This window comes from Aphelocoma coerulescens, chromosome 7 (genome assembly GCF_041296385.1).
Source record: "Aphelocoma coerulescens isolate FSJ_1873_10779 chromosome 7, UR_Acoe_1.0, whole genome shotgun sequence".
NCBI lineage: Eukaryota > Metazoa > Chordata > Aves > Passeriformes > Corvidae > Aphelocoma > Aphelocoma coerulescens.
In genome coordinates, this window is record NC_091021.1 from 7,894,221 (window position 1) to 7,909,858 (window position 15,638).

The 15,638-nt window shown below is 37.7% G+C and overlaps 1 protein-coding gene across 4 annotated transcripts in view; it reads right to left on the reverse strand.

Moving 5' to 3' along the window:
• Positions 1 to 15,638, reverse strand: part of COL5A2 (collagen type V alpha 2 chain) — a 132,561-nt gene that overhangs the window by 73,078 nt on the left and 43,845 nt on the right. Inside the window, exon 1 of one of the 4 annotated variants that reach the window (XM_069021943.1) lies at positions 2,259 to 2,329. The exons of the other annotated variants lie outside the window; for them this stretch is intronic. The gene's annotated coding sequence lies outside the window, so the exon portion shown is untranslated. Of the gene's footprint in view, positions 1 to 2,258; positions 2,330 to 15,638 lie in introns of those variants that run through there. 4 annotated transcript variants of the gene reach the window in all.

Sequence of the window (15,638 nt, forward strand, 5' to 3'; positions counted from 1 at the left end):
TCCTCTGATGACACATTATTTCACATTAATGAACCAGAACAGCATTCAAGAAACCCAACACCACCAACCACAGTGTTCAGTCTTTGAGTTGAAAACTACCAAGTTCTTTGAGGCAAATCAGTGTCAATCCCCTATTCATCTATGGATTTAACTGTTACATAAAGGATGGCAGGTTTTATCAATTACTCTCAGAAAACATTGTTTCAATGCTTACTTACAGGAGCTGCAAACCTAAGAATCATTTCCTAGAGTTTAGTTAGAAAAAAATCCATTAGATCATCTCTTTCTCTCTTACATACAGAAAAATTAAGGTATGGTGTGGTCCGAAATACCTTTTTCAGAGAGTATTTCAGACTGGTTATTTTTAAACGTTTGAACTTTATTTCTTAGTTGTCATTTACCTCTGAAGTCAGGTCAGTATCATCTTTTCTTACAGATAGTGAACAGCTCCAGAAATTTCTAAGAGCAATGGTACAAAAAATTATTTAGAAACTGTACTGCACCATGTTGTGTGGTGTAACACCAAGTTTTCGTTTGGTTGGACATTTCCAGGTGTATCAAATACATGCATTATGTGTTCTAATTCCTTTTTTGAGTAAATGTGTATATCTGCATAATTCAAAACAACAAATAAAGTGTGTAAATTATAAATAAAATGCAGAAGTTTTAAAATCTTCATTTTAAAGTAAAGTGTGATTTATAGAGAGACAATAAATTCTATACATTGACTAGTCTAACATTCACGGTTTTCACTATGACTCAGGAAGGCATCTGTTCTGCTGGTCCTGAGTAGAACATATTTATCATAACAGTAATAATAAAGATTATTATAAGCAGAGTTATTATTCCATTATTAAATGGCATATTAATGTGAATTCTACCCATTTCCACCTTATATATGATCCAAACATAATCACATCTGTCAGCACCAAGGAGTAACGTATAGTGGATGCATTACTCTATATCCTCTCATGATTTGATGATGAGTCTGAAGATACATGGTATTTTTCTTAAAACTCTAGGTTCTGGGTGATATTACTTATAAGGATTTAATCTTTCATGAAAAGAAAGAGAATTATAGCCCCAAGTGTGCAAAGGAAATCTTTAAAACACAAAGTAACTTAAAAAAAAAGAAAAAAGCATGGAGGGAAGCCTAAAAAGTTAAACAAGGGGAGAAGACAACTAAAAAGCTGATCTTATTTTAAATTTTTTTTAATATGACTCATGATTTCCTAAGGTTTTTAATTGGAAATACTGACACATTTCTGTTCCAGCAATTCTTTTAGAACTGTGTAGTCAGGAGTGTGTCCCCTTCCTTACCAAATCACAGCATGTTCTGTCCCTTGAATTTCAGTCCCATTCATTCCCTAAAATATTCCTTCACCATCCCCTAAAATTCTCTATTGTCCTTCCACAAAGGAAAGAAACACCCCAGTCCCTGCCACTCTTTCCCTCTCTATCTAGGCTTCCAGGTTTCAAACTAGTCCTGCCCTATTCATGTTCCTTACCTGGTATAATTGCAGTTGGTTGGAAAGAATATAGACTAAGATAACTGTTACTATGAAAAAACAAATCTTTAACAATACAAATTTGGTTTCTCAGAATGAGAGCAAAACAGCTGTTTTTAGTTTTTCCTTTGTTGGACTTTTTTCTCCACAGTAGGAAAACTAGCATTAGAAAGTGCACTGTAAAATCCCAATGGAGACAAGGTCAGCCATCACTGGAGTAACTCTATCTCACACAGTTACTTTACAGCAGAATCCAGCCTGGTTTTCCACACTGGCATGAGTAAATGCACATTAATTATCTAGTGGTGAAAACACATATTCTTGGCACTGAGGACAGAGCTATCTTTTTGTTCGCTTTGGCACAAAATCAGTTTTCAAGTATATTCCATCTCATAGTATTGAAACAGTTCAGATTCATTTAGAATGCACAACTCTCATTTTGGTGGCTGATACTAATCCAGAGGCACCTCTGGTGCTTATTATGAATATATCTGATGTTTAATTATTTAATTATCAATATACCTGCTAACCATTAAAGTACTGCAGTTTTAAGCAGCTGAAGCTAAATGAACAAAAGACATCTGTAAAATTAGCCTCACTACCACACAGGTTTAGTCCTGATTTTTCTGTTTTAGAACTCCATTTTATGCTGGAGACAGAATCAGAGAAGAATATCAAGCTACAAATCTATAAATTAAGGAAAATAAAAGTGGAATTGCTCCCAAATAAGCATACATTTGTGCCTTTTACCTTAAATCCAGTGGGGTCCCAGCCACAGCTGAATTCCAGAAAAAGGTCATCTCAATTTTACAAATTTCAGGCAAAATCATAAACAGGTTCTGATAAGGTTGACATAATCTATTAAAATGTTTCTGAATTATAAGTTGTCCCTTGTTAAGACTTTACATTTAACTCTGTACTTCCTAACACTCAGGAAGACTCTTCTTTGGTATATTGTCTTGACCTTCTAAAAAAGAGACCTTTGTTATGTTCCCACAGCTGCAGCCCAACCCACTGACACATTTTGTGCAATAAAAAAAATGCATGAAGCAAACTGTAACCAATCCCCTCCACACCTTATCATGGTGGTAAAAGACACCCAGTACCCAGACCTTGCACAGAACACTGCAGTTACCTGACTGCACATGTGAACAAGCCCCAGGGAAGACCAGACACACTGGCCTGCTCTGCAGCCATCACATTCAAACACAGATTTCACACAGAGCAGTCACTGCAAGAACTGCACACGTCTGTCTGCCCACCTCCCCTGCACGTAAACAGAGAACATCCTCCCACATTTTGGCTGCATTTAATCTATTGTTTCTGAGAGGTTAAAGTCTTTTACACAAAAAATACAAGCTTAATAATATCTCTGGCAACAAATGTACTGTTCAGTCATGGCTTAGACTTTTAGAGACTTTTAGCAGCTAACTTTTCATAAAACTAAAGATCTTAATGAGCATCACAGCATTAACTCTATTTTAGTTTCATGACATTAACCTCATTTACTGTTATCATCATCAGACTGTTCCTTCTTTTTGTTTAGTTCTAGTTTTCCATTTCAAAATGCTTTATTAGTACCCAAGTTTTAATTAATTGCATGTGCATTTCCCCAGTTTTCAAGAAAAGCCTAACATCAGCAATATATGTATCAGACGCATCTAATCATTTCCCAGCTCCTACCTTTGCTCCTACGTCCTCCTCCCACAAACCATCTACAGAGTCACACAAAACAACACAAAGCAACCCACAACTAATAAATTCCCATTTAGTCAGCATCAGAGCATCAGGCATTCATCATATGCATTGATCCAAAAACACTGAAGGGGACATTGGTTTTCTGCATATCAAGCAGTTTGAACTTAGTTTACCTTCTCACCATGTAGAAAACAACTCAATTATAAATAAAATGGAGCTCAGGTATTTTGCCATAAAATCCTTTCCAGGTCATGAGAACAGAAAAAACTTAATGAGCCCTGGCCTGCTGCTGATCACACATTTAGTGTCAGGCTCTGGCAGGTCTGCACTACTCAGAATCAATCTTCCTCAAACTCAAATCCTGACATATCAGGTATTTATTTATGCTATTTATATAAAGGAAAGCTACTGGGTTAGCTTTCTGCTTGACAGACATCCTCACAAAACTGAGCTCTGGATTCCTGAGCTCTCATTCCTGCTCCTGCTCTGGATTTCCTTAGTTCTCCTGATCCATCCTTGACTTCCCTCAATGTCTGTCTATCACTGAGAACCTTGCTCTGGGCTGCATTTCTCATGACCTGCCACACAACTTTCAACTGGTTCACCATTACCCTCTCAATACAGACTTAGCATAGGTGACTATTATGTGCTTGCTGGTTTTATTCTGTAACTGCATCATCATTATTAGTTGTCCAATTTCACACTCATTAAAATTACAGGTAAAATATATGTTTCAGTTTAGAAATTTCTTGGCATTTTATAAGATTCAAAACACTACATTAAATTAACTAGTAATTTAAATGTGGCTGTGAATTACCCTCCAAAAAACAATTATGCACTTGACAAAAATAATGTCTGAATATTACTTCAAGTGCAAAGTAGCCACAAAAACATATTTAAAGAGTGCAGAACAAAAACTTACACAGGCACACATTCATCAATATACTGGGCTTGATTCAGTTGCTTAAATATAGGCTATCTAGTGATATTCTGGATACCAAAGTGAGCACAACCTCTAAGTAGGCCCAGCAAATAAAAACACCTACTTTTCTGAGGTGTGCAAAAGCACGTGTGCATTCAGCAGGCTGTCACATGGCTTCAGCAGCAGGTTGGGTCATGCTGTTAGATTCAGGATTGTAGCTGGCACTGATTTGCAAGTTTCATGCTACTTTTGAATAACCTACACACAGGGCTGGGAGGTTTTTAGTATTTGTAGAACAACCTGTGTTTTGGTGTGACTCAACTCCAATTTCAGCTTGCACATGTCTGGCTTTGCAAAAACCTGATGTTCGAATTCAAATACAATCATTAGGTAATCTCCCAGCTGCAAAATTGTTTAGAGCCTTAAACCATAATTTGGGTTTTTTTGTATCATGAACATGAAAATTATTTACCTGATATTTAGTTTGCATAATTAACATGAACCATGTGCTGTAAATTCTAATGAAGTTGAAAATATTCTCCTGGTATGCAGTGCCTTCCACAGAAAAGGCAGAGTATGTTGGCTAATTCTGAAGTCCTTAAAACATCTGATGTAGCATGACAAATAATGGAAGCAGGGACACAATTTGCACATACCCTGCCTAAAAACTACTTATGCTAATTAGTATCAGATAGCTTTTTTGAAATTTATTTTTTCCTGATGATTTCTTTTTCTGTTCATTGAATGAATTCAGAAAACACAGGCTTTGTGAAGTTTCCTGTACAATCTCCTCCTAAGATCAGGATCCTTACCTTTGCATTGCATAAATTCTGTACTATGCATATATTCTGTATACATTCTCAAGTATTTCAAATGTATAGATGTAGTTTGAGCACTTTTAGTTTAGTTTACCTTTTTAGTTATGATTAATATTAAAGAAATTATTTAACAAATTTATAAGGGGATATTCTTCCGCTGTACCATGAAAGAGCAATTTGAAGATGCCATTTAATGTACATAAAATATTTTGAAACCTAATTAATTCCATCAAAGGATATTAAATACTTTGAAGTTTAAAAAAAAACCAACAAAAACGTAGGTTATATAATATTACTTTGTTCCTATATTACAGTTGAGGAATGCGTAGTATTTGAAAGTATTTGTCCCTTGTTTGTGGTTGTTCAGCTGGAAAGATTTCTTTTATTGTTGTTTTCTAATGAAATGATGTACAACCACCACTCAACCTGAAGTAAAAAGGGCAAATAAATTGCTTCTTTCAAAAATTCAGGCCTACATGTCTCCCAAATTAGAACATTGAAATCTTAACCTCTCCAAAATAGTAGGCCCATTCACCCTGAGACACTGTAAGGATGGCTACTCATCAAGTACATTCCTTCCTCCTTTTTTTTTCTTAGCAGGCCAGCTAGAGGTCACTTTGCAGAAATTTGACCTTAGTCTGCACTAAGTTGGAAAGATAAATTCCACTCTTTTTTTTAAGCTAGATTCTACTTAACACCTGATTTGTGTCAATTAATAGCTTTTTATAAAATTTGAAAGCATTTTCAATATCAGACTGAAAACTATTGCTTTGCTCAGTTTACTTGCTTCTCCATAATAATAATAATGGTGATTTTGGTGTTAACATGTTATGATGGGAGTTGGACTCCACAATCCTCTCAGGCCCTATCTAACACAAGATATTCTATGATTCTATAATTATTTCACCATTGCTTGCCTGATCACACATTGTGAGAAGTCATGTAATTCTGCTTCCTGGAAAGAAATTTGTTCCCAAAATTTTACAGGAGTTATACTGTATTTTATCTGCCTCTCTGGTCACATCTTAAAAGTATTCAGGAGGACCAGACCTAATTTCACCTTATTTTGAAGGACAAGAAGTTAAATTTGCTGAGTATATTCTGCTAATATTTTAAGTATTTTAGAGATTTTTTTTTTTAAGTGAGGTATCTCTTACTTAGAAATACAGCTACATCACATGCAACATTAACAACACTGGTATTGAAAGGACACATTCAGCCACCTACCTTTCGTCCACTGGAAAAAAAAGAAAAATCTGTTTTTTTCTGAGATGAACCACAAGCATCTGGGGTTTTTTTTGCAGTTTTACTAGAAAGTGATGACTCCATGCTCTTCACAGCCAGAAGTCTCTGTAATACACTGCATGTCCTATTTTGTCATGCTGAACTACAGCTTGACCCCAACAGAAGACAACAGCTAAGCAATGGTACTGCTTCAGTTCGATTCTGTCTCATGAGAAATTATCAAACACAAATCAAGATGTCCAGTTCCCACGTTTTTGGTACCTTTCCTCAAAGCAATTCTTCTGCAAGGACATTTCATCCTCTGGCATGGTTGTTGCAGTTGAAAAAATGGCTTCTGACTGCCCCAAAGGTGCTTAAGTTGACTCTAGGTGGAAACCCCCGTTTTCATACGCACAGACTCCACAGGCAGGTTTTTAAACTTTCTAGGGGCACTTTTTGAACAGATTTTACACTTAAACACTACACATTAACTTTTGTGTATTTTTTCTATTCTATAATTTTTCTCATTAGTCCCCTCCATAATTAAGATAAATATGATTTCTCCACATTAAACTTTTGTCACGTGAAAAGAGGATCATCTGTTACACACAGTTACTTACATTACCTTCATCACAACCTAAGGTCCCTTCCAATAAGAAAACAACTTTTGTTGCTGTTGTTTTAATCAAGCATTTATGTTGACTCTCCAGAAATACAAGCCAGAACCTGCAGCGTTTTTTCTATACACTGGAGTGACAAACATACTTACAGTCAGAAATGTTTCCAGTTAATTTATAAACACACAGAAAGTCTTTTTTTTTAAAGGGTCTCACCACCATTACACCTACAGGAGAGATACTTATTAACACAGTACAAGGGTTTCATCTCAGGTAACTCAGTGTGCAGTACCTGGATCACTGGAAAAGAAACAGCTGCAGTGTAATACATGCAAAAGCAATTATGGAAACTGATGTGATGCCAAGTTACTAAGTATTATCAAATAAGGGTCTTCTCCTGCCAAATATAGGGGAGTGCTTTAATCCCTAGCTATAAAAATAAACACCATGGCCCACAAAGATTATTAGTGTTTCCTGCCTCTCTGCACTGGCTACAAAATATTTTGATTGCACTTGTCAGGATCAAATCAACTACAGAAAATGCTTGTCAGACTTGAATTTTAGAAAGCTGATGTCAGTGTCACATTTCGTATCTCCATTTTCCCAAACAATGCTTATCAAATGGCAGGAAAAAAAGAGGGGAGAATTATTTAGAGAAACAAAGAAACGTATCTCATCCCATTATAGTTATTCATTAAATACAAAACAGGCCATGTCATTAATTCATTTATTTTTATGTATGTTTTCTTGATTATTTTTGTTCTGGAACATAAGGCATATTATTAACCAATACACAATATTAAACAATAACTTACATTCAACCATATTGGTTACTAAGTTTTGGGACAATTCTAAAGAACACTAAATAGCACAGAAATTGAAGATCTTAAAAAACCAGAAAATCCCTAAGTTTTAATTGAAAACTGCTGATTTAGCACAAGACTGAAAGAAAGGTATACCTCCCTTTTCCCCCTTTTTTTTCCTTCCAGTTCTCCCCAACAATCCAGTGCTGCCATGTGATGCTGCAAAGCCAGGAACCAGTGAAACAACAAATGTCTCCTCTCAACGTGGAACTCAACTCTTCCCCATTTGAGTTTCACGGCTTGTGAATTCTTTGGCTCCATGTTCATTTTTCTTGTTTACATAATTTTTCAGTCAAGTCAGCAGTACTGGAAACATCCATGGTAGTGCTGCAGCAAGGGCAGTGATCTCCCTAGTTTTAGGGACAGCAGTTACAGATGCTGTGGAAGAGATGGGAGGTCCTTATCTCACTGATTTGAGGACTACTTACATATGGACATCAGTTAAGAAGTTCTCCTATGGTAAAAAGCCTGACTTCTAAGTACATTTTTTTCTAGTAATTCAATTTTGCTGAAATAAAAATCTTATTTGTTTAAAACAAGCTAAATTTGTTTTATACTATTTTCTACCCCTTTCTTGGAAATACAATTTGACCAGAAGAGAAAGAAATTTTAAAGCATAAGTTATTCCTAAACGTTTCCATAAAAATTGGGGGGAAAAAAAGAATATCTCACTATGCCAACATTCACAATGTCTTGCTTTTCTTTTTAAGTGATACACTCTAATATTCATTCATCAACATAATAAATGTTTTTCTTACTTTTGCCCCATATATGCATACACATATTTGTTTATACACACTTCAGCATTTGCCCCGGTCTATTAAGAAGAGCTCTGTAGCAATCAGGGGATTTCTGTTCTTCCAGGAGATTACAGATCTCAAGAACTTCAAATGTTCACTTACCTGGATACTACTCTTATCAGTTGCTTTTCTTCCTGACTTAAAATACAGGAAAGAACGACATGGACATAATTTGCCTAATTTTATTCATTTCCGTGGATCACAAGCTTAATGATATCACAGTGTTTAATTTAAATAATAAAACATTTCAGTCAGGCAGAGACAAACAAGCCTCCTAGGTTACACTTAGGTAGCACTATCAGTAGTTTTACTAATATCACAGAATCTAAGGCAACACTTGCAGTCCTTACAAGGACTTACCCAAGTCCTGAGGGAGCAGGCAAAAAGATCTGCTCCTCTCTCAAAATGTTTACAGTAGTATCAGTGAAAATACTGTTATCTACTTCTGAACAGGAATTAAGACACTGAAATCTGTCTGTTTCATTCCCCATAGTTCTCATCTCTGATGCAAACTTCATAGGGCTCTAAATTCAGCTGTTTTCATGGGCAACAGCACAAGATACCAGAAATGGCATCCACTGCCCACTCAATACGAGGCCATAACAGGGCCCAGCTTCTCACCTGGGAGGGATGAAAAGTTATCTTTCATGTTCTGCAATTAGGACAAAGAACTGTGAATCTCAGTACATCATCACAACAAGTGAATGAGGCCCTAATCTGAGCTTTAATTCAGGCTTTCCAGGGTTGTGTTGGATGAGAACCCAAAAAAGTAACAAACAACAACTTGTTACATTTTCAGGCATTGTTTCTCCAGTTTAGAAGTGTGTGTGCATTGGTGGGAGTTTCTCCTAACCCCAAATTACAGCTTGGAGGCTAGGAAATATTTCCAAATTCATGCATGTCCTTTACATGCAAGGTAAGCTTACTAAGGATAATACTTTCATTGCATGATTACTAACACTGATTAGCATTAGCTATACACACCACAACAAATACCAAAATAGGAACCCATCAGTCATTAATACATCACAATTTTACAGAGAGTGGGGTAAAACACAGAATGTGTGGCACACCTGGCCTCTGGATAATCTTGCAGACCTTTAGCTTGCATAAATTATTCCACTGAAGTAACAGTAGCACTGTAATTTACACCAGATGAAAACCTATTCCAAGATCTGCCTCTTCCAAAAAGAAATGTCAGGAGAGTAAGTCAAATGATCTGACTTGACAGTACATTTTTTCATGCATTAGTTACCTAAGTATAAAATTGCAATCAAAGGAAAAACATACTGCGAAATTATTTGGTGTTGTAAACCAACCCCAGAGAATCCACTGCAGATGTGACCAGTTTCAGTGCTGCTCAACCAAGCCTTTCAGAAACATCCTGGGTGGGACTTGGCAGCCAACACAGCACCTTGAAAATCAGAAAACTCAGACTGGTGCTGGTTTTCTTTGGGGGATAACGGGTTGGGGTTTTAGTGTGGGGTTTGGGGTTGGGGTTTTTTGAGGCAATTGGGTCAGGAGACAACTGCTGTCCAGTGGAAGCATCTTGTTCCAATCTCCCTGACTAATGTGCACTGAGGATCCCATTTGTATGTCTCCCTCTACCCAAGCATGTCAGTAGCCAACAATCCTTGGGTTTAGTGCCAAGAATAATGTTACTGTATTCTCTCTTAGCAAAGTCAGAAGAACAGTCATCTAGAAAGAACCATGGAGCCAGAACCAGGAATGAAATTAGATATCACAACAACCTCTCCCCAAAATTAATAATCTACCATTCATGCCAAATTATAACTTTATATTAGCACAGTTCAAGGATGGCCTTTGACAGAAGTTGAATTACTGGAAAATTTCTATCAAGCAACAATGGCTGAGAATGTAAGATCTAAACAAATTCTTCTAAAGAAACCAATATAATCTTAAACTGACAGTTTGATTCTGATCATGAAAGTTAAACACAGTCTATTCCCTTGTCTGCTGGAGAGACGAATGAAAGCAGACCCCTCCATTAATTGGGTTTTTAATCATAGTTATGCTCGGATAAGATTTTGCACTTGAAATCTGAGACTTGGAGCACTCAGGGAAATGTCTGCAGCATGCATCAATGACCTTTTGCAAGCGAGTTCTGGTATAGAAACAGGACTTTTCAAATGTCCCAGCATGTTCAGTTCTAGGGGTTTGGTCCAGATCCAAAACTCTGGGCTTGTTTAATAAGGAGATTCCAGGCAGTCCACAGCTGACCCTGGGCAGCTGCACTGGAGCTCCAGTTTGCTGACGTGGACGAGCTCTGTGCTGGGGACTGAGTAGGTCCAGATGCTCCTTCTCTCTTCAGAAAGGAAATTATAGTCTATAGAAGAGGAGCTTGGCACAGCCAGCTTTCTAAGCTAGGAAATTTCATGATCTGTTGGAATATATTAACATGTACATTTTTAACTCCAACAGAGACATAGCTTGTCTCTGGAACAAATGTTTGATAGGGGCAGTTACAGGGCCTAAGGGAATGCAAGGGGCTGGATGATTTCATTTCCCCTAAGCTAAGGCAGTTGGCAAATGTGGGTATGGTTTACTGCTTTTTTGCCTTTTTTGTTATGAATTGTGTGGATAATTGATGGCAGGTTGCCTAGAGCCTGGGATAGGCCTCCTTCATGAAAGCTGAAGTAAATAAATGGTGGCTTGCCCTTATTTCACTGGGGCTGTGTCAAATTCAGGAATTGCAAAGACTGGCTTGGCATTTAAAGGTACCAACCTAAAAGAAGGGAGCAGGCTCATCACACACAGTGGCAGCCTGGATGTCACCCCGGGATCAGGAACTGCTCCTAGGTCTCAGCACTGACATCAGGCCCAACCTCGTCTGGTGAAAGGGAGAAATTTCCAAGCAATTTTCCAAAGACCACTGGTTACCAAGCTCTGAATTTACACTACACGCTGCAGAGACCAGAAGAAAAACAAATAAAACATGTGAAGCTCCTGGGAGCTGCATGGTAAGAAAAAAAAAAGTTTCACTCATCATTTTCTCAGCTAAAATTTTTCTTGTACAAATAAACCTGTAAATATCACATTCAAATAAAGTGTTTATCATCCCAGTCATACACTAAATCTGCATAGGCAGCTCTCCCTCAAACTATTTCAGTGCCTACTTCATGAAAAGTATTTTCACTACATGCAAAATATCTAAAGTTGGTAGTTCAGTGCCAAGCATATCAGAATCAAATTTCCACTTCACAACCATCTTAACTGTGAAAATAAAATTTCACTGTTCAAAACATTACCTTGAAATTAATCACTTTTCTTACTTTCACGCTGATCTATAAAGGCAAACAATAAAAGTGTACATGTTTATTCTGTTTTTCCAATGCAGGAATCAACTCAGAATGATAATTAGGATCATTAAGCACTAGTTTTCTAACTGTTTCACTAATGGGAATTGATACATATTAAGGAAAACAGTAATCCCTTTTTACCCTCAAAGTAATTCATCTACAACAAAAGCAAATTTGGAGTGAATGATACAGATGGTGTTTTTCTTTCGTGGTGCAGAATTGAGGGAAGGCAAAGCTTAGGGCATAACTAACCATGCATTTCCCATAACTGCTATGTAATTTCAACTGCACTGTAAGCTCTATAAAGTCCCTCCATTAAGTATATTTTCTGTGGCTGGCTGCATTTAGGTAATTAAGAACCGTTCAATGTCAACATGGAAAAAGGTCTCACTGGCAAGCTCTCTCTGAAAAGAATACGATTGGAGGAGCCCAGTGATACAGGCACAGAGATAGAAGAGCCAACTGGTAAGGTACAGAACCTGTGACTGCTTTACTCAGAACATAATTACCCTTGGGAATCTCTCAAGGGCAATAAATTAAATCCCAGATGCACACCTGGTAATAAACACTGTAAGCACAGAACAGCATTGATGTCCAATCATCTACCTGGTTACAGAAGCATCTCCTTTCAAACCAGGCAGCAAAATGTGTGTAACAGTCTTTTGCAAAACACTCTCCTGCAACTGAGATACACAATTGAATATTCCTGCTATTTTTAGTATCAAGACTGAGAGATCAGGAAAGCTCATAATACTGCCTCAGAGGTGCACTGCACAGGAGCCAAGCTATGCTTCACACAGGCTCCAGAACTGGCTTTACAAACTCACTCCCTTTCCATCAGGCCTCAAGCACCTCATGTCCTGGTACCATCTTCCCTAATATTAACTTCTTATGAATGCAGGTAACACCTTAAACTGAGTGGGAAACTTTCCTACACAACAACTGCTTAATTTCAGGTAATTACTGAACTATTCACACGTTATGAAAATAGAGAATTCAAATGCCCAATGACTCAGAGAATACTCCTTAATCAGAAATGAAAAGTCAGTTTGGATCAAAAAGAGCTGCAATATGTGTAAGTTTTTTCTGCTCTGTTCTGCTCTTACATTCTTATGCAGACTGCATAACATATAGGCCAGCCTGTTAAAGGCATCACCAAATTTTTCCTTTTTTATTAGAAAAGGAATATTCATGCCCTAACCAAACAGTTCACATTAGGGCCCTACTACCTACATTTCTTTCCTACTACTCACATTTCTTTCTGCAGAAAGTTTCTCTGAGTAAGCATGGTCTAAAGCTCTGGTGCAACACAAGCCATGAGCTTTAGTCACATATGATGTACCAGAAATTTCACCGGCTACGAAAACCTGGATTTTCCAATCATGTCAGACTCTTCCTCATAGGGCTGTGAGTGTGCTAACACAGGTACTGGAAAATTCATTATGCATTTAGTTGGACTGAAAGGAAAACATTATCACTCAGGCACTTTGCATGAAGACAATCTCCTTTCCAAAACTAGAGCTGTCTGGTTGCAGGCTCCTACAAGTTTCCCACAGGATGGGAACTAAAAAAAAAACCAAAAAAAAAACAACCACCAACAAGAAAAGTAGTGTAAGCTAGAACAGAAAAAAAGGCATTTTGAGGAAATACTTTGTGTTCTTTAGTAGTACGTCTATCATTAGGGATAATAGTTAGATCTGCAATTTCTCCCAGCCTCAAATCTCCTACTGGGCTACAAAAACGTAGCAGAGAATGGCACACACCTACATCACTCTCAGGGGCAGGGGCTATGTTTAGTTCATTAAGACTTGAAAGAAACATTTTTGATGCCTGAAGATATTGTGCTGCATTGCACAAAAAGTGTAATTGCTGTAACTGCCTCTGTAATGACCTACAAGTTACACAGCAGATGCCTTTTCTTTTTCATATCTGTGTTCCTGAAACATTGTAATTCTATTCCTAATCAAATTGAAGGTAAGTTTTTCAGCTTGACAGAGGCTGTTGTCAGCCAGAACCCACTGCAATTTATTTTATTAAACTTGCCTTAACCAGGCTTGTCCTATACCATTTGTTGTTGTCTTCTCAGAGCAAGGCAAGCAGTACAAGAAGCACTGCTTTAACACAACACACAAAGGGCAAGAGAAGCTTCTTCTGCATTAGCTCTGAAATCCCTTATGAAATCTTCATTGTCCTTATTCTAGATAACTCCAGGGGGAAGGAAAAAAAAATAATGCCCATCCCCCTCAAAAAATCTAAAAACACTTACACCACCCCCATCCATCCCTGTGAAAAAATCTTGCCTCCTGTCTACTCAGGCAAGCACTAAAAGAACCAGGCCTAAGCAAGATCTAGCCTCAAGCTTCACAGTTTGTTAGATATCAAAAGGGGTCATAATAATTAGCTATTTGTCTTGCCTGATTCTGACAAAATGTCCTAAAGCTCACTCTGCCATTTCAATTAATAGTTATAATTCAAGACAAAAGCAAAAGCCAGAGGATCAGAGTGCTGGTATTTACATCTCATTGTGAGCTGCATTCCATTGTATAAACAAATTACTTAGAATTTTCTAAGTCTTGCAAACTTCAAGGAGGAATTTCAGTCTTTCAGCCTCCAGAAGGGAGGAGATTTAAAGGGAAAAAAAATAAAAAGAAAGAGAGAGAGAGAGAGAGAGAGACTACATGCACACAAGAATAAGATGAAGACTTATTTAGCCATCTCATGAAGAAATAAAATCCACTTTGGGGTAAAAAAATAATTCTGATTTTTTGGTTTTGGTGACCAAAAGTATAAGTTGGCAGTTCTGACAAACTAGAAACTAATTTTAGTAGAAGCATATCCTTTTGCTAAACCAGCCCCAGATCTATGCTCTCAAAGTAAACAACTGAAAGTCAGAAGGTGAACCACTCCATTACTCCTAACCAGATTCAGATTTATATGATTATACTGCGAGATAACAGGCATCCTTTAAAGCCATACCTTTTCTTCTTGTGTGAGGGTGGAAACAAAGGGACAAACTGGGTAAAGGTCTTTAAACATGGGCTCAGCACAGCCTATACCTCTACTGTAATTCCCTACAGTAAGTGTTGCACAGTGTCTCACAGCTGTGTCCAAGAGGAAAGCCTGTAGGGAATTATTCAATGAAGCTGTACACTTCCAGGAGCTACACACCTGGATCCTAAGACCATCCCAGCTAATTTGAGTATTGGTGCCTTCTAAGTCTGGGTAACAATACTATTTAAGAGTGCACACTTTCCCCTCCAACTCATTGTTCAGCCCACAGACCAGCTTTAGCTAAAAAGCCGTGCTGTATTTCAGCTGTATTTGCAGACTCCTTTTCAGAAGTTTAAACACTTAACCAATAGGATAAGTAGACTTAAAAAAAAAAAAAAAAAAAAAAAAAAGGCAGCACAGGCAGAATGCCTTACTCCTTTTCTCAAGAGAACTCTACTTGGCAGGTGGTATCAATGATGTAACTTGGGCTTTGAATGCAGGGATGTTGGATGCAGTCATGAAGAGCAGCAGCAGGGTCATGCTCTCTTCTGTGGCATTTTGAAATTGCATGCGTGTCAGGATTGCTCAGTTGTGATTCCAGTCCCAGTAAGAGAAAGGCAGGGTACTGTCACACCAGAAAGTTTCTTCTCATGACATTGAGTCAACACTCACTGACATTTATAGGACTCAGAGTAAGCCACAGCTGTATCCTGTTAGAAAACAGGACCATAAGAGCATCCCCTTTCCAGGCAGTCACATTCCCTTCTGCTATCATCACTCCAGCCTAGGGGTCCTGAAGCATTCTTCCAGACAAAGCTACAGATCAGGACATTACTCGCACCAAATTACTACCCAGACTAGGCATGCTGAATTCTGT